This window comes from Falco cherrug, chromosome 5 (assembly GCF_023634085.1).
Source record: "Falco cherrug isolate bFalChe1 chromosome 5, bFalChe1.pri, whole genome shotgun sequence".
Lineage (NCBI taxonomy): Eukaryota > Metazoa > Chordata > Aves > Falconiformes > Falconidae > Falco > Falco cherrug.
The window spans coordinates 21,193,197-21,217,631 of NC_073701.1; positions in this window are offsets into that span (position 1 = coordinate 21,193,197).

Here is a 24,435-nt window from a genome sequence, read left to right on the forward strand (position 1 = left end):
ATTCCTGATCAAAGCATGGAATAAGAGTCAGATTCAGTAGCAGCAGAAGGCAGACACCTAGTCACTCTGCTATGTATCTGGCTGGCAGGACCTGTCCCAGTACTCATTCTCCGAGCATGCCTGCTAGATTGGCTCCATTCTTCTGTTAAATGGGTTCACTGATTAGAGCATTCATATGGGAAATGTGGGTTCAATTCTTTTCTCACTCTGAGCATAAACAAACCTGCATCTTCCAGGGGAAAACTCCAACCATTATGCTAACAGATATTCGAGAATTATGATCTTGCTCAGTCCTTCTTGTTGAAGCTTTGTATGGAATAATAAACATACATTAGGCCACAGAGGAAAACGATGTGTAGGCAAGACTTTGTAGCCAATGGTTAACACATTTGCACAAGTCTATGTGCATCTACACATGTGTGGATTTGTAGACAGACTGGTAAGTATTTACTGGAGCAGTGAGTAGCCCTTGGTTTTCTCTACTTGCCAATAGCTCCCTTTGCCAATCGAGAAGAGAGCCAAGCTAATCCTTGTTTGTTTGTTTTTCCCACCCTGCTTCTGTTACATTGAGTTCTTATTTGCGACACGCAGAGTAGGATGGATGGACCAGTGAGAGATTCACCCAGCAACACACTTTTGGCTGGCTGGTTCGTAGCAAGTCACAGGTTCAAATCTTTTTTCACAAAGCAGGAATGTGAATCCAGATCTTTCACTGGCTAGGTTAAGTCCTCTGGGCATTTATCAATGTGTTACAAAGAGGCAGAAGTGGCTTTTCCTTCAACACGTGTTGTGAGGTGGGGTGGGCGCAGGTATCAAACTCAAGAAGACAGGGGTGGTCAAGCCATGGAAAAGGACGAGGGTTTGAAATTTCTCTGTCCACTGCAGTTTGAAGAGGTTAGTTTGGATGACCCTGCTTGCTTAACACTTACATATACTTTTCTGGACTGGAGCTTCAGGACCCAATTGTCCTCATCTTAAGCAGCCTGTGGTCCCTTTCTCCTGGTTGTGCATTGTCCTGGTGGCAGACATTTGAGACTGGAGGTGCTGGAAACAACCAGCATTGTGATCTGTTGTGAATTTAGCCCTAAATGAGGGCTGTAGATCTAGTCCTGGCATATATCTCTTTCTGAATATGTTCTAAGAGACTGAATAATAATTCAGTAGTTATCAGTTAATTACTGAATTGTGAAAAATGGCAGAGCAGATGAAGAAATACTCAAACAAAACCAATGTATTCATCTCAACAGCTACATTTGCCTGATAATGCAGTTCAAAATTATTTATTTACGCTCATGTTTGCACTGCAGAGTAGTAATAAATGTTGTGAAGTATTTTTTTTATAAAGAATCAATCTCACTATGTTTTATAAAAAGTCAGGAAGTTGCAATAATGTGAGACCCTTCAAAATATTGTATCTGCTATTAAATATTTGCTGAGAAATGGAGGAGAAACCATTGTTTTTTATGTCAGTTTTATGGGATATGTGCATAGGTAAAATGGAACTTAGTGAGCTTTTACTGTATTGCTTACTGATTCCAGGCATATAATTTACAGGATCGGAGGATAGATTTGCATACATTTGTCTTATTACATAAACCAAACAGAGATTTCTTGTAGATATCAAACAAAACCTGTTTGAAACATATTCCTATGGCTGCCAAAAAGGGGTTTGTAATGTATTGTTAGATTATGCTTGTCAGTGGTGAACAAAATTCAAGAGAAAGCCCCAACGATTATGCTGAAAAGAAATTTGAAGGTGCCCTCTCTTGGTAATGATTACATTTTACTGTTTTGTGAACTTGATAGAAATTTTCTAAGCAGTCAGTTCAGGGAGACCTGCACTGATGATCCTCTCTGACTTGCAGTATGACCACCTTATCAAATCAGGACAGATGGTCTGAGATGTGAACTTGTCAACGGGAAGAAAATGCAGGAGGACAGTGTATCTCTGCTGTAGCAATACTGCAGGAAGAATATTTGACAATGGGCAGCAGTATCTGTTTCTCCCCTCAACTTTGTAAGGCATAGCTGTAGGCCATCTCCCCACGACATATTACGTTCTGGCATAGAGACAATACCATGTAACGTTTCAAAGAAACATCGTGATCTCATTCAGTGAATTTAAAGAAGGAGGGAGAGGAAACCCTCACATTGGAAAGAGGAAAAATGAACAGGAGTTTTTAACAGCAATGATGTTTTTGTTTTTGTTTTTGTTTTTTTTTAATGCAGTGAAGAAAGAAACTGGAGTAACCCAGAAATCACACCACTTTAAGAAACATGGGGTTTGTCACTGCTGATCAGACAACTACTCTAGCTTCTGGCTTCAGCTGTGACCAATACCTGATGCTATCAAGGCAGGGGAAAAAAGCCCCATAATACATTTAAGGTGACCGAATGGAGGAAAACAATTGAACCTGACTGTTACAGCCCAGAGCATGGAGGCCAGAATTCCCTTATTTATCTGCGCTGCCAATGTTATATCGGCTGAGTGCAATATGACATTTTTTGCACATTCAACCCTTCCTGTTGAAGTCAGTTGGAATGTTGAGTGCACATGAACTGCAATGATCATAAAATTAGTCAGACTTATTAAAAATCCACTCACAGCATTTAAAACTCCATGACCATCTGTTGAAATATATTCCACAGGCCAACTAGGGAAAATTGAATTTAAAAAAAAAATAATAAAAAACACCAAAATCAAACACCACTACCAACAAAAATCCAGTCTTTACTGATTCCAGTTGGACAGCTGAAGGTTTTAAGTTTAGTCACAGCTGCAGGATGTACACATGGCAAGCAGGATGAGAGAGTATAGAGCAGGAGAGAGGAGAGTCTGATGGCTTAAGTTGCAGTGCAATAACATTTCTTTCAGCAACAGGTCAGCATAAAAAACTTCTGATCCATCCTGCCTCCCGCCATTACCACATGCTGTCCCTCTTAAAGCTCATGCAACTGTTTGGGGCTGATTTTGAGTTATTTATAACCTAATGAGTTCCCTGACCAGTTCAGAAGTAGCCCCAAAACCACACAATAGAAGGGAAAGCATGAGGATGAGATTAAATGGCCTGAGGACCTGTGAGGGTTTTGTGACCTTGATTTCTGTGATCCATTTAAGAATTTAGATCCTTACAGCGCTTTTGAATGGTCAAAATGGAATTGAGACTGTGCATTTATTTTTGGTTGTTTAGCGTACAACTGTGCGGACAAACAGTAGCATATGCTGTGGTCCCACACTGGTCATTATGAAGCCACGCTATTCGGCTGTACAGCGCCATTAGTCAGCTTCTGCATGGCGTGTCAGATGGCATCGCATCTTTTTCCTCAATGGAAGTGTCAATCACCTTTTCTGTTGACCTATTGGTTGTTATTATTATGTATAATTATTGATTAAATCTCTTTTCTAAATAAAGTTTTTAATAAAACTTAGAATAAAAAGAGCTTACCTATGTGGCTGTGAGAGGTTAGCTCTACCAATGCATTACCAGTTGTGTTAGCATCTGTGATACCTTTGTTTCCTGAGGACACTCCTGCAAGAAAGAAATGTGTGTATCACCTGAAGGCTCCTAAATAAACTAATACAAAGGATCACCTGCACCAGCAAGGTGAATTGATTATCTTTGTATATAAGAATAATTTTTTGCTCTCCTTAAATAACTTCTAAGCCCTCTCAAAACAGAGTACAGGAATTTCATCCAGAACAATCTACAGGTGCTATTACACATTAAACCATGGTAGATTTCATCTTAGAAATTTATATGTCCCAAAGCTCTGCTTCCTGAGGTGTTTCAAAATGTTTAATTAAAATATTTACCCTTACAACACCTATAAAAACCAGTATATAGATGTATAACGATCTGTTATACAGATAGGGAATTGAGATAGGTAAGGTTAGCTCCAAGAAAAATGTTTGTTTTGCCTGGGTAGAAAGTAAGTGCTCAAGTTCACAGATCCTTTGTATATTCCAGTCTGGTTTGTGGGAAACTGTAGGAAGCTGTGTTTTGATGAATATATTTATTAACTGGGCTAATTTTTACTTAGACTAGTAAAACTCTCCTGTTGACCAAAACAAAGCTGTCTTATCTTAGCTGAGCTGAATGTCTCAGCTCAGGTGAGCATCCCCTATCAGGTAAAGTCACGGAGGACAACAGATCAGCAGGTAAGAAGTCCTGTAAAGCCTCTTCCACTCAGTATGTGCCAAGAATCATTGACCTCTGCTGACAATATTGAGTGTAGGAGATGACATGGTTTGATCATCTAGAACTAAAAAATCTGGTCAGAAATGTAGAGAGGGTTGTCACCACCCCTTTTGTCTCATTAACTGGATAACTTTCCAGGTGTGAGAGCTGGAGCTGGTGTCCTCATCAGCTCAAGAAAATTCAAACCCACATCATGCACATCACATTAGATGATGTCATGTTCATACACTGTGGGAACTGTAGTTCTCTTATCTTGTGCTCCCAGGCTGCTCAGAACTTAGCCCATGGGAGGTCTCCAGTACTGCCGGGTTCTGGAGACTCTGCCTTTGATGAGGGTAATGGGAGATCTTTTAATTGAGATATTTAAACTTTTCTCTCATTTTTGAAGTGATTATTTTGTGCAGAATGCATAAACACTCACTAGAATGAATTAAGGGTTCCTTAATCTATTAAATAGTATAGAAAAAACTTTAAAAATTAAATTCTGATTCTGTTAATGAAAAAAAGCTAAAGATATATGACATCTCTTTATGTCACAGATATTTTCACGGTTCATACCAGCATAAACTAGTGATAAAAATATACTTTTATCCAAGTAGGATGGTGAGAAACTTAATTATCTGTTTTTCAGAAAGATTTTTTTCTGTTTGTACTTTTAGAATATTCTTAAATATTTATGGAAACTTATCATATTTGTAGAAATTTCATTCTAGGAACATAACTGTTACTGTAGTCTATGACTGAAAGAAGTAACTTTCAAAGTGCTGAGTAGGGCACAGTGAAAAATTTAAGTTCTAGCTGTTCCTGTCAGGAATAGAGGGGTTAAAGTGCAGGATCGATGTCTTCTGTGAAGGGAAATACCTCAGGCAGAAGAATTAAATTTTGTTGCATTATAAATGGGGGGAAACAATTTCATAAAATACTCATTGCAGTCATTTAAAATATGAATACTTTTAAAATGAATGATTTTTTCCTAATTATATATTTTTTTGCTGTGAGAAATTATGTTTTCAACTAGAGAAATCTCTGAGCATTATTTTTCCTTTGTAACAAAAATACTGGTTTATTTACCACCTAAAAATACCGATCTTTACTATTACAGTGCTTCAAGGGAACTATAGTCCACATCACATTTTCTGTCACTCCAAAGACTGGTCACTGTCTTTTCCCATAACATAACAATATGGAATTCTTTTTAAGATGCATTCCCTAAGGAGGGGACTGAGACATTATAGCAATTTTTTACTGAAAAGGAAGATGGACTCTCAATAAGAAGTGTTGGAAAGGAATTCCACTGTGAGGAACTGTATGGCATGTGTGCCATATGTGTGCCAAATGTGTGACATTTCCAAATCAAATTACTTTTACCTTAGCCAATTTTTCATTTAATTTTCATTATTTAAAAATAAAGCAAACCAATAAAATCTTTTTGGAGAAGTGTTAAGAATAAATATGTTTTTATTTTGACTGAGGTTTCCTATGAAAAAAGTAATTTGACCAACTCTCCACATTCTTGAAAGCCAATAGAAAGATCAGTGTTCAGGTTCCTCCTAGATCTATGTAATGAATACATTCATTTCAAAATACCTCTGGCTGAAAAAGGTGATAAGAAGTAGATGAGTGAATACACTAAAGTAATGGAAATAGATATTTCATCTGAAGTAAAATTTAAACATTGTATGGGATTGTTAAGTAACAAGATAGAAAGGACTGAGGCTTTTTTTCCAACTGCAGAAAATGAGCTTTGCAGGTTTCCCAAGGTCAAATTAGCTATTGAATAAAACGTTCTTTATTGAAGTGGGAAAGCAGATTATTGCAAGACTGATATTTCTGCAAATGAGGCACTTTGATGCCACCATTGTTATGAAATGTTGTGATGCTTATGTAAGCCCTTACTTAACCCTACCAGCCCTCTCTCTGAAGAGACAGTGCTGCAGTCAAAGTGCTGAAATAGCACAAGGAGGGCTTGGCTATTTACATCCACAATGTAAAATACAAGAGAACTTCTTAGGGACAGTCATACTGGATTTCAGCAAACAGCTTAAACATGCTGAGGAAGGCAGCAGCTACCAGGAGGAAAAGAGCAAAGTACAGACATTCAAGAATTCTTCTACAGCTTTCATTAATGTCTTTTAGTTCTATTAATTAACAAAGCAAGATGGAAAGATGCCCTGCACTCAACAGCACTTTCTGGAACCCTCAGGAAGGTACCTTTGTGCTCTCAAGCAGTCATTGGCATTTACAGAAGGTGCAAGGAGAACTTCTATCAAAACACAGCAGGGATGTAGGCCAGGGATTCTGTAAAGAGGCAGTAAGCCTACAAAAGCAAATGAAGAAGGTTTTTAGGAGGGATTGGCAGACTGCAGTCTGATGACACTACTGTTAACCTTCTCGGTGGCAAGTTGGCTTGATCTGGTTGACAACAAAGGACTGGAACAACACAAACACAACACACTGAAATATGCCTTGGCAGCCATGGAGCTTTATGGGTTTTCTTTGTTTTTTTCAGAGGAAAAAAGAAAGGAAACACTCTAAAAATTTAATTAAATAAAACACAGACTCCATAGCTCACCCTTACCTCTGTAGGGACAGCTAGCTAAGATCAATGACCTAGACTCTACACCATGTTGAGCAATACCAACAGAAAGACTTCCATTCCAATAAGGTCTATCTAGACAAAATGGTGAAAGAAATCATGCCATCAGTGGTATGTGCCGTATAAGGAAACCTGAAATACAAGTGTCATGGAAAGCAGCCTAACTCAGCACAGAAAATCTTTCTACTAATAGGGTAGAGGTTGTGCAATGGTAAGAACAGCTTTTGAGTTTGTCAGACTAGCAATTAACATTAAATAAACCCCTTCATTTGTAGGCTGGAAAGTTTTTACAAAGAACAACTAAAAAGCATTAAGCTGGTGCTGTTTTAATGGAATCAGATTTTAAAGTAGAATACTTAATATAAGTTGTGTCCATCACACAATAAATCAACTAAAAATACATGGTACACCCAGGTATGTAAAATGGGAAAGATTGAAAGACAATATGCGTATGCATCTTTGTCATCTGAAGAGTCAAGTCCAAACCTGCTCACAGTGAAAGAAACTAAAGTTCTGTCATTAAATTCAACATGTTTGAATGTAACCCCTTTAGATCTTATAGTCAACGTCTATAGTTTAACAGATATAAATTCACACTATCCACTGGTTAGAAATCTCCTGTATAGATTAACTGTCTGATGGTGATCAACTTTATATAGATGAAAACCAATGACCTAGAAGCAGAAGAGCTTTACCAGTTTAATATCTCCTCAGGCTACTTGCAATAACTACTAAAGTCGAAAACAAATAGAAAACAAGAAATACAAGATCAAGAAACTGATTAAATAGGGCAATATGTTTGTGGTTAAGCAGGCTCAGCAACCTCCTAGGAATAACTAAATAGATTCTCCTATTGGGAAAAGTGGAGAAGAACACAGCCAATTCATGACAAGAGCCACAGGAGAGGGAGAGAGTTGAAATTTCAAGTGTAAGAGCGCTGATAAAGTTTTAAAGGGACATAAAAATATCAAGACGCTAAGGTGTTAACAGCATTATTAATAATCCCCAGGTTAAAAATTCATGATTAAGGTAATCATCAAAACAAAGTTCCATGCAATGTGTAGAAGGTGGCTTACAAAGCAAGTCTTCAGGTATATGAATGGAACATTCCTAAATAAGAGCAAGATTTGGGCACAGTGCTCATATTATCTAAAAAAACACCCTTAATTGGAAGGCCTTAAACTTCCAGCACATAGCCACTGCCTTATATACATATTTGCCTTTGAAAAATATTGCATATATCCACTGAGAGAAGAGTATTCCCTCTGATCTGTGTAAAGCAGAACAGACTGTGAGGTATCGGGATGTATCAGAATAAACAAGATACACCGGTAGTCACAGGGCAGATTCAGATGGTGCTGCCAGCCATGGATTTCTCAAAAAGAGAAAGAAAGATTGGTGGACTAAAACACTAATACCTTAAACAATTCCCCAGTCTTCAAATCAAATGCAGAAAACAGAATCTGTTATACAAACCAATCATACCAGCAGCAACAATAAAATAATTAGACGAGCTCTGGCACATAGTGGAGGATTTTCTGCTCCTCTTTTGTTGCAACTCTGGTCAGTCAAATATAGACAGAAGACAGACAGAAAAATAGATGGAAAACAATGGAAAATCCATTCTAAAATCAAACCTCAAAAATGGAAAAACAGTTCTAAAGATGTTTATCTTTTGTTTGCATAATATTAAAGATGACTTTCAGGGGTTTTAAACTTGAATTTTAGATAAAATTGTTGACTTACCTTCTTTTTCATGTAATTAAAGCTTTGCTTTCAGTAACAATCTCAACAGCTATTTCAATAAAAATGTTGACAAAAAAATGTCACGACAGATTCCACAAGAATTTTGGAAAAGATGGGAATTTTGTATGTAAATATATTCATTTTTGAAAAAGGTTCAGACTGTTTTGCAATAAGCACATGAAAATTTTTGCTGCTTTTATTTTATTGGAAGAACCTCAGCCTGTTTCAAGATTTGGATCTGTATTTGCATTTTTGAAATTCAAGACAGCTGTCAGTTTTTATGTAAAAAAACCCACCCTCCTCTACTGAGAATTTAACAGTGTTTCAGAATATTGTGAAAGAATGAAAACATGCAAAATGTTTGCTTAGACACTCCATACTTTCTCCTTGTATCTGTCATATTATAAATTTAAATTTTCCAAATTTTGATGCTTTTGTGCTTGCTGTTTTGGTTAAAAACTTGTCTTCATTGAAACAGCCAAAAATTATCTTAAAGTCAATGGGAATTTTGCTCCAATTATTTGAAGAATCAAATTTTTACAATTATACTGAAGTAAAAACAGAAACCCAAAACAGTGCATCATAAAGATAAAAAGAAAAAAATAACTTTTGATTTTTAAATCTCTGCAATACATACAGGAAAACACAAATCAATGCAAAATCAAAATAAAATGTAAAATTCCAATTAATGGAACGGAAAAAAAATACCATTCTGAACTGGAATACAGTCAGACTTATAAAGGAGTTGTACCTGATATATTCAAGCCTGTGTTAGAGTGTTTACTCGAGAATATAATTCTTTGTTATACTACTAATTCTTTAGTTAATCTATCACATTGCATAACCATTTGTAACACTGCAAAATTAACACAACATACCCCAACTCAGGTTTGCTACTGCTGTACACCAATCTTGTACTCACAGAGCAAACAGAAAGATGTATTCAAAGCAACACAGAAATAATCCCAGCTTTATGCCCTAAAACTTTACTAATTAGTAATTGAAGTTCTAACAAACTCATGCAAAGTACATACTGAGGACCATGGAGATGGACTTGCGTTCTTTTTTTTTTTTTTTTTTTTAAATATATATCCGAAAGACAATACTGTAATTCTGTGTTTCTTAAAATATATTTTTTCCAAATCCCCAAGATATTATGTAAATGAGAGTGATCTTCCTAACCAACTCTCACCTCCACCCAGACATGGTCAGTCTTCACAGCCAGTTTGTTGGTGCCTAGACTAACCACAAAGTGGATTTAAGGCGCTGTGGCTTTCCCTCCTCTCTTCCAAGCATTCGCCCTGTCACCTGGTTTTGTCTGTTCAGCACAGGGCGGTAACACAGAGAAAGGGCAATAAAAGCTTAAAATCTTAATATGCTCAAAATAGCAGAGATACACACCTCTCATTACACCCACTTTTGCCATCTTCCAGCATCGTGTGCTGTGGACCTCTGAAGCAACTTCTGAAGGGCTTTATCTAACGATAATTTGCAGGGCAGTGAGGATTTTCATATGTACATCAGCATCCAAATAATGCAGACACATTTTTGTGTGCAGGTAATTTGCCAAAGGGCAAATGAGAGGGAGAGACAGGTTAGCGGTAGATAAACCATCTCCACTGATTTGTGAGCATGTAAGGAAGCAATTTCTTTACACACAAATGTGATATTTAGGTTAGCCTAACAAAATGAAGTCCCTGATCTGGTAAAGATTTAACCACATATGTAGCTTGACACACATGAGCAGTCCTTTGAGATGCAAGCCTGTTAAGATTCAACAAATGAAGCTCATGCAGAGCACTTCACTCGCAATGTATTCAAACCAAATTGAGAAATCTGGAAAAGGAAACAGCTGAGATATGAATATTTAAAACTTTGCTGTAGCAGTGGACACATGTAATAACTTTTCAAAGAGATTTTCAGAGGATTTTTTAAAATACTGTACACACAGTACTTGTCCTAAATACATATTTACATTATGGACTGGAAAAGCTCTTTTAGAAACTGTTCTGGTCTTCTGGGTAAATAATATTCCTTTTAAAAAATTATGAATACATATTTAACTGATAAACTAGAATGGCTCTATTGAACATATAAACAATTTTTTTAACTGTCTACTGAATATGTTTACTGCAGAACAGAAATGAATCTAGATTATTTAACCTTCTGTAATTTATTTTTCAACTGCACTTCTTTCACAATTTTAAGCCCCCTCTAAAACAAAAATAAAAATTTCTTCTGCCTCATGTTCTCTCATTACTATCCAATATGAAGCTTAGTAGAGGTAACTGTGAAAGAAAACAAGAATTTTCCTGTGAATGATATTGTTGAAGCACTGTGTTCCGCATCGTGTATCAATGTTTTTTGGTTCCTAGACATATGATTTAAAAAAAAACCAACTTGTGATCCAAACTGTTCTGTCAATCATATGGGTGCTCTGGAGAGTTAGAAAAAAAGGTTGGAATAGTTTTTCCTCCTGCCCCCAAATAGAAAAGATAAAATCCCAACTGATCCCAAAGAACCTAGTTAAGAACTGAACTCATCTATATGAAGCTCCACAGCTTAGTGCCAGCACAGTGCTGCTTAAGACATGTATATTCAACAGAATAAAGACAGTTTTGCCTTTTACTGCTGAGAAAATATCTAAATAAACATATGTGTAAAAATGGTGACCATTTATAGGGAAAAGATCATTGAACCAACTATTCAATCTGATTTGTTTACTCAAGTTTGCTCAATGTCTGTACTGTTTGTGATGTGTAAAAAACATGCCAAGCTGGTACAGATATCCATCTCACCACTAAGCATCTTTGAGCACCATTCTCCCATGACTATTAACCACTTTTAATGCAACTTTACAAATTACCTGTTTAGGTAGAGTCTAAAGCTAAATTTTGTTTACTTAAAAACATACACAGGAATTTAATAATAATAATAATAATAAACAAATACCACTTAATAACATGAAATAGAAGGTGTAGAGAAGAGGAAAAAAAAAAAAGTTCTCCTTTATAGGACAGATTTCCTAAAGGGATTGGAGGCAGATACTCATGTGCTCAAGATTTTTAAGGGCACTACCTTTTTGACAGAGTCCCAACTCCATTTAGACACATACATGAGAGCTAAGATTTTCAAAATGCTCCTTAACCAAAAGCTCCCATAATGATCTTTTACAGCCATATTTTCAAAAGCACTCAACATTCAAAGTGCTTTTGGAAATCTGGCCCCAGCTGTGAGCAGTGACCTCTCCTGAAAATCTGTAGGGATCTGGCATGAAGGCATATGGAACGTTGCATTTAGTTGCGGGAATCTAATTGCCAAAAACATATTGACAAATTAGAGAGAGTTCAGAGAAGAGAAACAGAAATGGTCAGGGGACCAGAGAAATTTACATATGAGGGAAGATAAAAAGAGCTATATATCTATGGCTCAGCTATGAGATAATTAAGAGAAGATATATGTTAAGACTCTACAAGTGTTCCTAAACTTGTGTGGAGAATAAGGAGGAACAAATTAAATGGGATACAAGTTTATAACTAGAGGTGCAAGTAAGGAAGAAGAAAAAAAAATAGTCATCTGGGTCTTCAAAAGAGCACCCTGGCAGGGAGGTCAGTTAGGGTGTGAAATGTGGTCTGAGATGTCAAAGTCCCATTGCTAGGATTGTATGAAAGTTTACCTGTGGGATACAGCTCTGAATGCTCCAGAGAAGCCTGTTCAGATTCCAGTTTCAAAATAGATGGCAATTTGGCGTGGTTGAGCTGAGTGAAACTCTCTTTTGAAATAGCTGAAGTTGCTCTGATAGAATTAATATAAATCCCTAGAGAGAACAAAATGTTGAGCAAACTTTAGGCCATATTTGTCACAGGTCAGGTAGCATACCACCTGTATTGAATTATGACAAAGGCACAGACCATCTGGAATTTAGAGAAAAGAAGTGAAAACACCAAAAACCAAAACCAATAAGTCAGTACACTAGAGAAATTCATTTGTCAGTAAACTGTACGTGTAAGAAAACAGACAGAGGGCTAGGAACTTGGCAGGAGTACATTCCACTGAAGTTCTTCAAACCACATCAGGACACACTATTTCAGAGACTGTTATGTAGCTAAGGCATATGATATCATTATTTTAAAAAAGTAATAGGACTTTTGGCAAAAAAATCAAAAGCAAACATAGAGGCAGGTTTTAGAGGATCACATGAGACTCAGTGCTTAGTCAACACAGTTCAGTGCCCTGAGATGCAGGAATGGGGTTTGATGGAGGTTTGGCAGAAACAACTATGTTCATTGTCTGCTTCCAACAATATTCTGCCAGGTCACAAAGAATGAACTCAGGTATTCACAACATTCTCTTGTTTCTTTATTTTTTATTCCAGATCATAGAATCATGGAATGGTTTGTTTTGGAAGGGAATTTAAAGATCATCTAGTTGCAACATCCCTGCCATGGCAGGGGCACCTTCCACTAGACCAGGCTGTTCAAAGGCCCACCTGACCTGGCCTTGAGCACTTCCAGAGATTGGGCACCCAAAACTTCTCTGGTCAACCTGTTGCAGTGCCTCACCACCCTCACAGTAAAGAATTTCTTCTGAATATTTAATCTAAATCTACCCTTTTTCCAATCACTACATGCAATAGTTAGGTACTGAATAGAACACTGTTGCCATTATTACTACCTGTTGAACATTACCATTTAGTCTGGTAATATGAATGCCAAAGACACATGATTACAGAATAGTAACCTAAGTATCTTCCTGGACATGACATTATTAAGTGTTTAGATTTGCAAAATATAAAGAAACAAACACATTTGAGAAAAAAAAATACGTTGAATATGTTTTGCAAAATAAAAATAGGCATTGAGTCATATTTGTTAAGCCTAATTTGATTACTTCAAGTTTTATAATGTATAGTTGTCCTGGCCCTGATCTCAAAGGAAATAAACACCAGTTCCTGACCACGAATAGTATTTCAGAGCTATGGAAATTTAGAATAACAAATTGTGACCCATGAGGCAGGTCAGCAGAAGCCTGGCTCAGATGAGGTGGTTAATATGTGAATTTGCATACTTGTGAGTGGACATACCCTTGTACAGACAGCAATTAATTACTCAATAAATCTAGGCTTATAATGCAGCCAATCACTACCAACATTAATTGATAACTGGAGGAAGTAAGGCAGGCAGGTGAAACGAGCTGCTGTGGGCTGCAGAGGGGGTAGTAGCAGCCCTGTGCTAGCTCCCTCGCCTCACTCCATCTCACACCACACAGCTGCTTGGGCCTCATGAGCATGGTGCATGGTCAGCTACACCAGCTGTCATGGGAGGAAAGTCGAGCTCTGGATATGCAGCAAGCCACAGTACTTGTCAACACACAAGTTGCAATCAGCCCTTCGAAAAGCCTTAAGAGTTTTGTAACCTTAGGACCCCAAAAACATCCTTGAGCTACAGATATTAGAGACAACCCTTCTCCTTGAAAGTCTTGTTTCCCTTGCTGCCTCAAGCCTCACTTTACAAAGAGAAGGTCTAAAGCTCCACATTTTAAAAGGAACGGAAGAATCTTATTTCTGCTTCTAATCCTTGAAGCAGAACGGCTTCCAAGGACATCCAAAAGGGCAGCTCCTAAGGACGTCTTCTTATTTATCATCCTCTCAGGCACTAATGCTGCCACAAGCATGGCACAGTGACCCTGCAGCAGAGGGGTGCCTGCGGGCATTACTGAGGTTCTGCAAGGAAACTGGAGTTGTGTGGGCGACACTCACAGCATTGTGGTGGCACCAGCTCTACTGGTATTCAATGAGATGACTGCCAGCACCAGTTCAGATTAACATCTGCATTATGCACACTCCACATGGGAAAGAAAAGCAGTCCATATGATGTAATTAAAATTCAGGGTCAGAGTTTTTAAAAAATTACATTTTGGCTGGAGGATTCTATCTATTTTGAAAGGATGGCATGCTTTTATCTTGTCTGGATCTAGCTCCAAAAAGAAGCTGTATTGGGCAGGACTAATGACACAAGAAACTGAAGAGATCAGACAAAATAGACCGATCAGAACAATCTGGAGCATTTTGACAGTGAGCTTTTATTCAGCTCTTCCTCTCCTACCTTGGCTAATTCTATAATCAATACAAATAAATTTTCCTCAGCAAAGCATAGTCCAAACCCGTGGAACCAACTGCTGCAGGAGGTCATTGAGTCAGATACTGTAGTTAGATTTAAAAAGGGCTGAATACATTTTATGGCCAAACAACATCTGTACAGTCATCCAAGCTAAGATAATGGTGATGAAATTTCATGCTTGAGTGTGTAAAATGATTGCTACATCACTCAGAAAGGATTTTTTTTCTTCCCAGGTAGAGGATTACACAATTGAGAAGATGCATTATAAAGAGGTTTCTGAGCTTAGGGGTTTTTTACTTTTCTCCAAAGAGTGAAAGATCAGCTCATGGACCTCACAGAATAATAACTTAGCCTTCTACTTCTTCTCTTCTTAAATATAATGAAGCTCTTAAATGAGATGTTTCATTTGAGGGCGTCCAAGTTTCTTTCATTCTTTCCATGCTAACTGATCTCACATGCAGGTAAAATAACTGAAGCAAATCTTAGCAGCTGCCAAGGTTACTAATTCAGCCTCCTGACCCCAACAGGTGAGAGACAGCGAGTTTGTGTATGAGCAGGGGGAGGCCTGCGACTGATATCTGATGCAACAGCTGGCTGCATTTCTCATGCAACTTGCATTTACTGTACATCTGGCTTCATTTAATTAGAAAACAAAACAAACAAAAAAAATTGATCTTCCTTCAGTCATCAACAACCTAATGATAATTTTGACCATTCATTCCTGTTTTCATCAGCTCAATTTCACTTTCCAGAACTTAATCAAGGAACGAATTAAACAGGGACAGAATATTTGTCTAGCTAAAGATTTCTGTGGTATCTTGCAGCAGATTTAATTCACTGAGAATACGTAGGGGAGGAAACTGTGGGGTGGAACGACTGCCAAAACACTTAAAACCTCATTACCACATATCCCCACTTCACCCTGAGAGCCCCCAGCCTGTCCATTATTGTCCTGCCTCTACTTTCTGTGGGACTTTGAAAAGAAAAGGTTCAAAGAGCAAGACTTTCATGCTCCCCTTTCCATGTCAAACACTTTCAACTCCTGATTTCAAAGTGCCACTCGCTTGCTGTTCAAAGGCCTGTGGACACGTAGGGGGTGAGATAGGAGTAAAAGGTTGCACTACAAAGCCTGCTGCATTCAGAGCAATACCCAGCTCAGAGATACAAATGATAATATAAACTCAAGCACCTATCAATAAAACTGCCAATATATGAAAGGAGGGCTGGAAAATTTCTAAATGGCCTTTATCTGCACCCTCTCCCGCACTGCCATTATGTTGTAATAGGTTTGGATAAAAGCCTAATTGATATTTTAAAGTGCAACTTTTCTCTCTGTTGCAGTTATGGCCAGGGGACCCCAGCAGCAGAAAATCCCAAACCCCAAATAAGTTAGCTAAGAATACCTAAAGAAGTTCCTACCAACATCTGAAAAACCTGCATTGCTCTTGTTGAGTATTCATCTACCTCCCCTTCTCTCTCTGTATCCTTTTCATCTGCCTGCCCACAAGATTTGGAACACCATTAATTGGTCCTCAGGGAGGCTGACAGGCCTGTGCTTTTATGACTCGATTCTTTGTATTGTACACATGTGGGCATCTCTCAGGAGATAAACAAAGGGAAAACGTGCTGAAAAGGGGGGTAGAATTTGTATAAGACTAAATGCAGAACAAACCACCTTCCCAATTTGCTGCTAATATCCTAAATTGCATGAATAAATCCACCCCCCTCCCCATCTTCCGTCTTCCCACATCTGCTTCTCTTAATCTGCTTTTCCTGATTGCTACAGGCTTGTCTTCTAAGGAATTCCACCTCCCATTTGAAATCAAACAGTCTAACTCTTTTTTTGCCCCCCCTTCTCCCTCCCCCTTGCCAACAAAAGAGTGAGGTGGTCTTATGGGAAGATAAAAAGAATAGTTGATCATAAGAACTAACCTGGAGCCAACGCCTTGGTCTTTCGTCCCTTCAGCAGTTTCTAAACCCTAAGCACCTGCAGCTAATTCTCATGGCTTCCAGCCTTGGTCTTGGATTTGCTGAGAGTGAGAGACTTTTTGGCACAGCTTTCACTGCTCAGGAAAAATAAGCCTAACACACTCAGAGGCACGCCAACACACAAGCATGCACATGCACAAGCTTTAGCATCTGCGTGCGCCTGTGAGCGTGCATGCCTGTGGAAGAAACAGTCTGTGTTACACGGAGGAAACTGTAATTTTTAAAAAAGTGTTCTAGCAACCTTTACAGCTTCCCAACAACATGCCAGAATTTCTGCCGAATTTTTTGTATTTACCAACAGAGAAGGCATGGGACATTGTTTCCCCAGAGCGGGATATTTGCAAAGGATTTCTGGACCAAGTCCTCCTGGTTTTACTTACAGCATGTTTGATAGAAAGACAGGGATTTCTCCTGCTTTTCGATCAAAAAAACACTAGGAATTTAGGAACCAGATTCACAACTGGGAGGCAGATGCATGAATGCTTTCATGTGCACCTCAGCACATCCTAAAAATCTGTTCATAAGTGTCCATGCTTAGAAGCTAAAAACAACACAGGTAAAACAGGACTTGGGAATCAAAATCCAGGATTTTCACTCCATCTTCTTTCTTCCCTTTCTTCCTCAGCCTGCCTGTATCCTGATGGTTAAGTAAGTCTGCCAGACATGGAAGTGCATTTGAAACCTCTGACAGGAGAAGACTGAAACTACATCTTCTACATCTGGGATGAGTGGTCTGACTCCTAAACATCTGTTTAAAATGTGGCACCTTCTCGTACACCTTAATTTTCAGAGATAGAAGTGGTTGGTTTGTAGGAAAGTGCTTAGGTAGCCATAGTACTAAGTATCACCAAGTAAGGCATCTAAAAGAAAAGTGGAATTTATCACAGTTTTGTCATGAGCTTTCTTTGTTATGATATGGAGATCCTTGCTCAACATGACAATTTTTGTGAAAGATGCTCCGAGGCAACTAACTTGTCCTTTCATGCAAGGACTATGTATATGCTGTGATGCATTCTGGACATTGGATTCTTAATTTGAAGTTGATGGAGGCAGAGTGTATTGTAATGATGCAAATCAGGTTTTGATACCAAGACTTCAGAACCCAGATCCTGTAAGACTGTTTGAAGATTTTAGGTATATGAAAGGCTTAGCTATGTCTGTGACTCAGTTTATGCATCTGGAAAACAATTTCTATTTGCAGCTTGATTTTTAAAAAAAAATATGTGAAGAATGGTCTTGTTCTTAATCTTTGAGTATATACTCGTCATTGAGGTACTATGGCTTGTTTTACATTGTTTCAAGAAGAATTGTATATATGTGGCACAGGTGATTATTTTAAAAAAAATATATTTATTTTTTCCCAGAGGACAGCCTGTGAATGCAAATTTCTGCATAGAAACTAGAGGAAAGGCAGCAGTGAACACTTTACATATGTCAGTTCTTTTTCTTCCAACCTTTTAGTGAAGCATGGTGATTTCTACCTGGTTTTCACACCATACTCAACAGCAGGAATTTCAGTGTGCGTTGTAAAACCTGCTTAAGAGCCTGTGTAATTTACCTCATGTTGATTACTCTGTGTGGAACAGCGAATGGTACATGAGTTAATTAATCTACAGCTGCCTTGCCTGTCTGTGCTAAATAGTTGTAGTGGCTATATCTTTGAAAATCTTGAGACTCATTTTTTTTAATCTTTGCCAGTGACTGTGCACTGGGCAGAAATAGGCATTTAAGTGAGAGGATAGGTCTGATTTGAGTCCAGGGTCTCAAGACATCTGGAATAGGAAAGTTTCCTGGAGAGAATTACAGTTCTGCAAGGCAGCCACTGCTCCCAGCCTGGGAAGCCCCAGCAGCCAGGCAGGACAGCTGTCAGCACTGGTGCAGGAGAGCTAAGAAGGGCAGCAAGCTGCAAGCTTTTGGTCCTGTCTTGTTCCCGCTACCCTGGCTTGAAAACTAAAGGGCAGTGTGAAAGGCCCCATGTGTTAATTCAGTTATATGAAATACTATCACTATAAATTTCCTCCAGTTTCCCTGGAAATAAGCTAAGCAACAACTACTAAGCAAGGCTTCTATAAAACAAGTCACAATTTAAATCTACTTCACCTTGACAGCATCCCTGCTATGTATAATGATACAAACACAGTCTGGCCGCTGCCAGCCATGAACCACCAGCACAAGGACCAATGCTCCTCGCTGCTTCTGTGGGGAGCAAAGCACTGCCATTCGAATGGTCATAAACTGTTGAAATTGTTTGCAGATCCAGACCTCCATGCAGGACTCATCAGTGTGCACAAAGTGGCAGTGGGGAGGATAGGGAAGAGGAGCTCAGCTCCGCTCTGATTGATGCATGGGGCCTACCTTATTTTCCTCCTGAGGGTGACTGATGCTAAAGCTGGACTGGGAATGCCAGATGCATTTTTTCAGCCCATGGCAGGAGTTCTGGCTCCTCATGCCACCCAACACTTCCATGAAGCTTAAGACTCCATTTGTTTCAGGTCTGAAAACTGTAGTTCAAGACAGAGCAAAAGTGGCAGAGTTTAGGTTTGCATGCTGACTATGCTTCTTGGCTGTATGTCTGTGGACACCAGAAAACCACAGTAATACACCCTTACACATGACAAAGATATCATTTAAATATAATTGCTTGGCACTGGCTTATAGCTTTTCTGGCATCCAGACCCAAAACCAGTGTCTGGCATCTGACTTCCAGAGGTTGTGTGCTGCTCTATATGGATGCAGAGCAGGTGGCACAGCTTTTCCTTTTAATGCTGAAGAATACACCACTGCACTAAAATAGGCACTTTTCAACCCCAGCTGAAAATGCCCCTTTGGGGATTCTCAGCGTATGGGTAGTTACATTGAAAATCAATTTTTTTTACATTCAGAGCTTTCTTTTGGAAAGGTTTATTTGCTCTACTAACCATTTTAAGCCTCCGTGGCACCTTCTTACTCACCATAACTGCTGTACTTAGTATCCAGCTCATAAGCATTATTTGATTTCAGTATCCTGTACATTGTCACCTTTTAAATTAATATAAAATTGTTTCAGCAGTCTCCTTGTTTGTGTTGGTGTTAAATCTCTTGTAGAAATGTGGGGGGTGATGGAGAGTTTAGGGCATTAGGAATTCGGGGCTTATGATCCCCATCTCTTCTGGAGTCCTTCCTCCTTCCCTCCCTCCCTCCCGCAGCACAGCGGTGGAGGGCTGTGCTCCCTGAGACATCAGGTACCTACCGAAGGCACTTTCTTCAACGATGGTGATGAAAAAGGTACATGGCTCAAATCACAGGACCACTTGTGCTGGAATATGCAGGGAAAGTTGTCTAAGAGAAAAATAAAGCAAAATATTGATTTGGAGAAAGCTGGTTGAATAAGATCAGTTGTGGAATTTCACTCACAAGACAAAACACAGGCCATGGGTTTACTTGCAAGGTGTCATCTTCTACTAATAGGGCATAGAAAAGATAATGGATTAATTCCTTAGAAAAACCTCCTTGAGCTGAAGTGGTAGTAGCTTGCTTTGGAAGGGAGAAAAATCTCTGATTACAACTCTCCAATGACAACTTTTGGTTGCAACTCTTTCCATTGCTCCAATTCTGTTAGGGGCCAAATAACTCTGTTCTATCAGTTCAATTAAATATTTTCTATTAAACTTATTTTTCTTTTTTTTTTCTTTTTTTAAAGAGAAGCTTCCATCTGGTGAAATCTTGCAGTGTTTTTAAAGAAAACAAACGAGAACGATAATATTTATAGCCACTTTTGTTTTCTGAAAATAATAATAATGAAAAATATGTCAATTTGGATGTTTCATATTCTAAAATTAAAAAAAACCTTATGAAGTAAAATTTTATTTAAGCACAAATAAGTTGGGCGTTTTTTTTAACATGTTTAGTGTTGAAAATTCTCTTATAAATGAGACTCTAATTTACACCTCTGCAGAAGCTGTTTTTAAATGGAACCATGCTTCTACTTCAAATTCTAATGTTCACTTCATTGTAGATTTTCAAGGCCTCTTGCCTAAGAGTGAAAACATCATTAGTTTTTCTAGAGTCAATGCTAAATTGCTACAATGCTCTGAAATTGGTCAGTGTCAGATACTAAGAAATAATGCATCACACAGCAGCTATCTTGAGACACCCTGGACAAACTCTTTTTTCATTCAGGAGGAGTATCACCAGCAAGAGAAAAACTCAAGCACCTGTTTGGGAAGGTATGTTTTATAGAGCAACTGATAAACCTAATCCTTTATTTCTTGCCAAACTGGTCCAATCATTGAAAATAACAGGTCAGTATCCATAGAACAATAAACTATTTAAACAATTTTCTAGTTAATTTTTAAATGTCTTACTGTGACCTTCTGCTCTGTTGCCCTCAGTACCCTACCTTTTGGCTGAAGTCTCTTTAAGATAGAGAAGTTACATCAGCAATTTCACCTACTCTGAAATCACCTCATTCTGCCCTGATTTATACCCCATGAAATCCTATTGCCCTCCAGGGGGTTCTGCAGAGTGTAAAGCTGGGCAGAGTTTGATCCAGAATGTTAAATACTGGAGCATCAAAGTTATAGGTTTATTGCAATTATTATTGGTCCCCATTGGTTATTTACTTATGCTGTATCTCAGCTACAGTTAAATTCTATGCTACAAGGTATGTGGGGAGATATAAAAACACAAATAGCAAGTGAGTGGATTGATTTGGAATGGGCTTGAACCTGTTTTTATGCTCCAAGACACTGCAGAAGCGGAGGGGTTTTCAAGGCTCCCCACAAAGTGACCTGAGAATTGCGATTCTGAGTTGTCTTAAAAAGCTCCACTGTAAACTGAGGCAGTTCAGCTGGTGGCACATCATGACTTTAACTTTCTCCATCTCAGAGGGTGGGGTGGATGCTGGGACCTCTGCAGCTCACCCCACTGTGCTTAGCTCACTGATGAAGCTCTGCAGAGGGACAGACAATTCCTCAGTCACGTAAGCATCCTCACCAAACTAACTCCAACAGTTCTTAAACGTCCCTGCGAATGTGTTTCTGAAGTCTAAGGGAAAAATCTTAGTAACATTGTCACATTTCAGTTAACTGTGTCAGGAGGAGGGCCCCATCCTAAATTACCAAACTTCTGACTCAAGATTTTCCACATCTAATCACAAATTTAATAGTCTCATATTATATGTAACTGGCCTTTCATTACAGAGTTCCTCAATCATGCTCCAGGAGTTAAGACAGAATTGAATAACTAAAATCATACCTAATTATGTACTGTTTGCACCCACAGAATATTTTTTTTTTGCAGCGTATGAGCCCAATACAACTACAGCTATTACAGGAATTCTCCATCATATGACTCAAATATGTTCATAACAGACACATACATCATTTCTGAACTCAGGTGCTAACTGAACATCAAAAATCAAATGTTCCCATGTCAAAGAGATATTCTGTAAAGATGGACTAAAATAAAATATAATAAAAATCAAAACACACACACAGACAACAGTATGAATACCACTGTCCCAAAAGCCCAGGGGATTTTACATTTCAAGTTTCATGGAGTTTTCCCTCAGCAGTCGTTGGGCTGACCGAGATGGTCTAAGCTTGATACAAGTACCGCAGACACCGAGCGTACTTTATAGGTCACACTTTCTACTGAACTACCTTAGAGCTAATCACCATTATAGGAAATCTATCAATATACAATGAAATTTGAAATTTAAAACTTACTGACTAGGGGTCAGAGCAATATGTATCAAAAAGAATGTTTGTTTCAAAGTTACACCTTCTCCTGGCTCATACTATGTATGAAAAAACAACCCAGAGTCCTTTATGGGTAGCTACATGTGTTATATCAAACGGCTGCCCAATGTGTTCCCTTCTAAACTTTCTGTCTGGATGCATGGGCCTTCAACACAAGAAGAAATGTGTATGCCATGTATTTTCTTTCCTATAAAGCCTTCATTTTTTACCAAATAACTGGAATTAAGCAGTACTCCAAAATCTCTTTTATCTTTCTCTGTGAAAAAGAAATGCATTTTACCATCAGATCTATAGCGATGAATTTTTGGGGAAGGAAATTTCTAATTGAGTGTGAAAAGATCTCAGTTATGTAGCTTCCCAGTTTGGTTCACACTATCCTGAAATTATGATTACCAAAAAATAATTTTCTAATTTAGCAGTCAGATTTGCTTGTCATATTAAATAGCAAATAGAAAATGACATGGAAAATGTTTGTTCTTACAGTTATAACTAACCAGCTTCTCAAGACTCTTTTACTGGACAAAAAGCCAGTATTTTCTTTTTTATTGCACTCAATAATCAGGATCCAGTCTGCCTCACAACAGTCAACTGCCATTGTAACAAGTTACAGGAAAATTATAATGCTTCCTAAGCATTTCCACAGAAACAAATTTCATGTGTGTGTGGGTGGACGGTAGGAGGAGAATAACCTTGGGAAAACCACAATTATAAACAGCTGCAGCATGCATTAAATGTAATTATGATTTATTCCTATAAATAATTCTTTGTGTAAATTTCCACTTAAGCTGGATTTGCTGTTCGGGTGCAATGGACATTTCTGCATTAAGTGATTATGCCTTTTTATTATTATTAAAAATACTGATTCTTTTCACATGGGAGAGGAGATGGGGAAAGAAGACTTATTGTACCAGCATGAACTGCGGAAAAATCCAGATTCTAAGAATTAATGGTTTAACAGCCTGGACACGATGAAATTGTTTGTGACTGAGCTACAAAGAAGGATTAAAATGAAAGAGAGTGCATCATCCAAAGTTATTGTCAGCAAAACCTCATAATACTATTTCAACAAGATAATAAACATATAATGATAGATAGCATCTGATCAACCACTATGGAACAGCTGACTATATTAATAGGACTTGACATTTGTTCTGTTTAATGGATAAGGTGTTGAGCACCTAGGTTTCTGCTATGCTAATTGCTTAGTCATTTGAAAAAGAAATCAATACGATACAGCCCTCACAGGAGAAAATCTTGACTGATTCTTTACACATCCCACAGCAAAAATAGCACTAAATCATGGCCATTAATTCATTTGACTAATTCAACACTTCAGATTTAATTCGTTCTCATATAAGGTTTTACAGCTGTCTATTACGTGAACGTACAGCAGTGGTAAGGACAGGAAAGATCATATAAAATGACTGGGAGAAGGAAGACGGTTTCCTTTGGAAGCTTTATGTATCACATTCCTGATCCCACTGAAATTAATTACAGCTAGCCATTTACTTCAGTGAGATAAGGCAAGGGCTGTGTATGGGCCTTGGTACATCTATGTGCTCTCAGTTCTCATTGTATGCGTAGGAGCTACTAAGAGCTGCTCAGTGCTTTGGAAAAAAAAAAGATCTTAAAGCAAGTGTGTTACTACTGCTGCAACGCTGATGTGCTGCAGCTGACCCTCTACTAAAACAGGAGGCCCTAGCTTCATATTCAGTTGGATATTTAGTCAAGCTCTTAGTCACATTCATAACCACTTCTCTTTAAAAGATCATAGAAGCCAATGGCACATGCTAAAATTCAAGCAACTACCTGATTAATATGATGATCCAAGGCTATGATTCTTCTCCATGTGCCCTCTCATCAATGTGGGTTTCAATTTAGACTTTCTTTCCACTTGGGATACATCCTTAATTTTTTGAATGGAATATTTTGAATGGAATAAATACTGCAAAACATATCAACATTTGTTAGACAATATCAGAAACATAGGTACCTACTTCTTTCGTAGATATCTCGAAAAGTGTTATGTTTTAATATGTTTCACT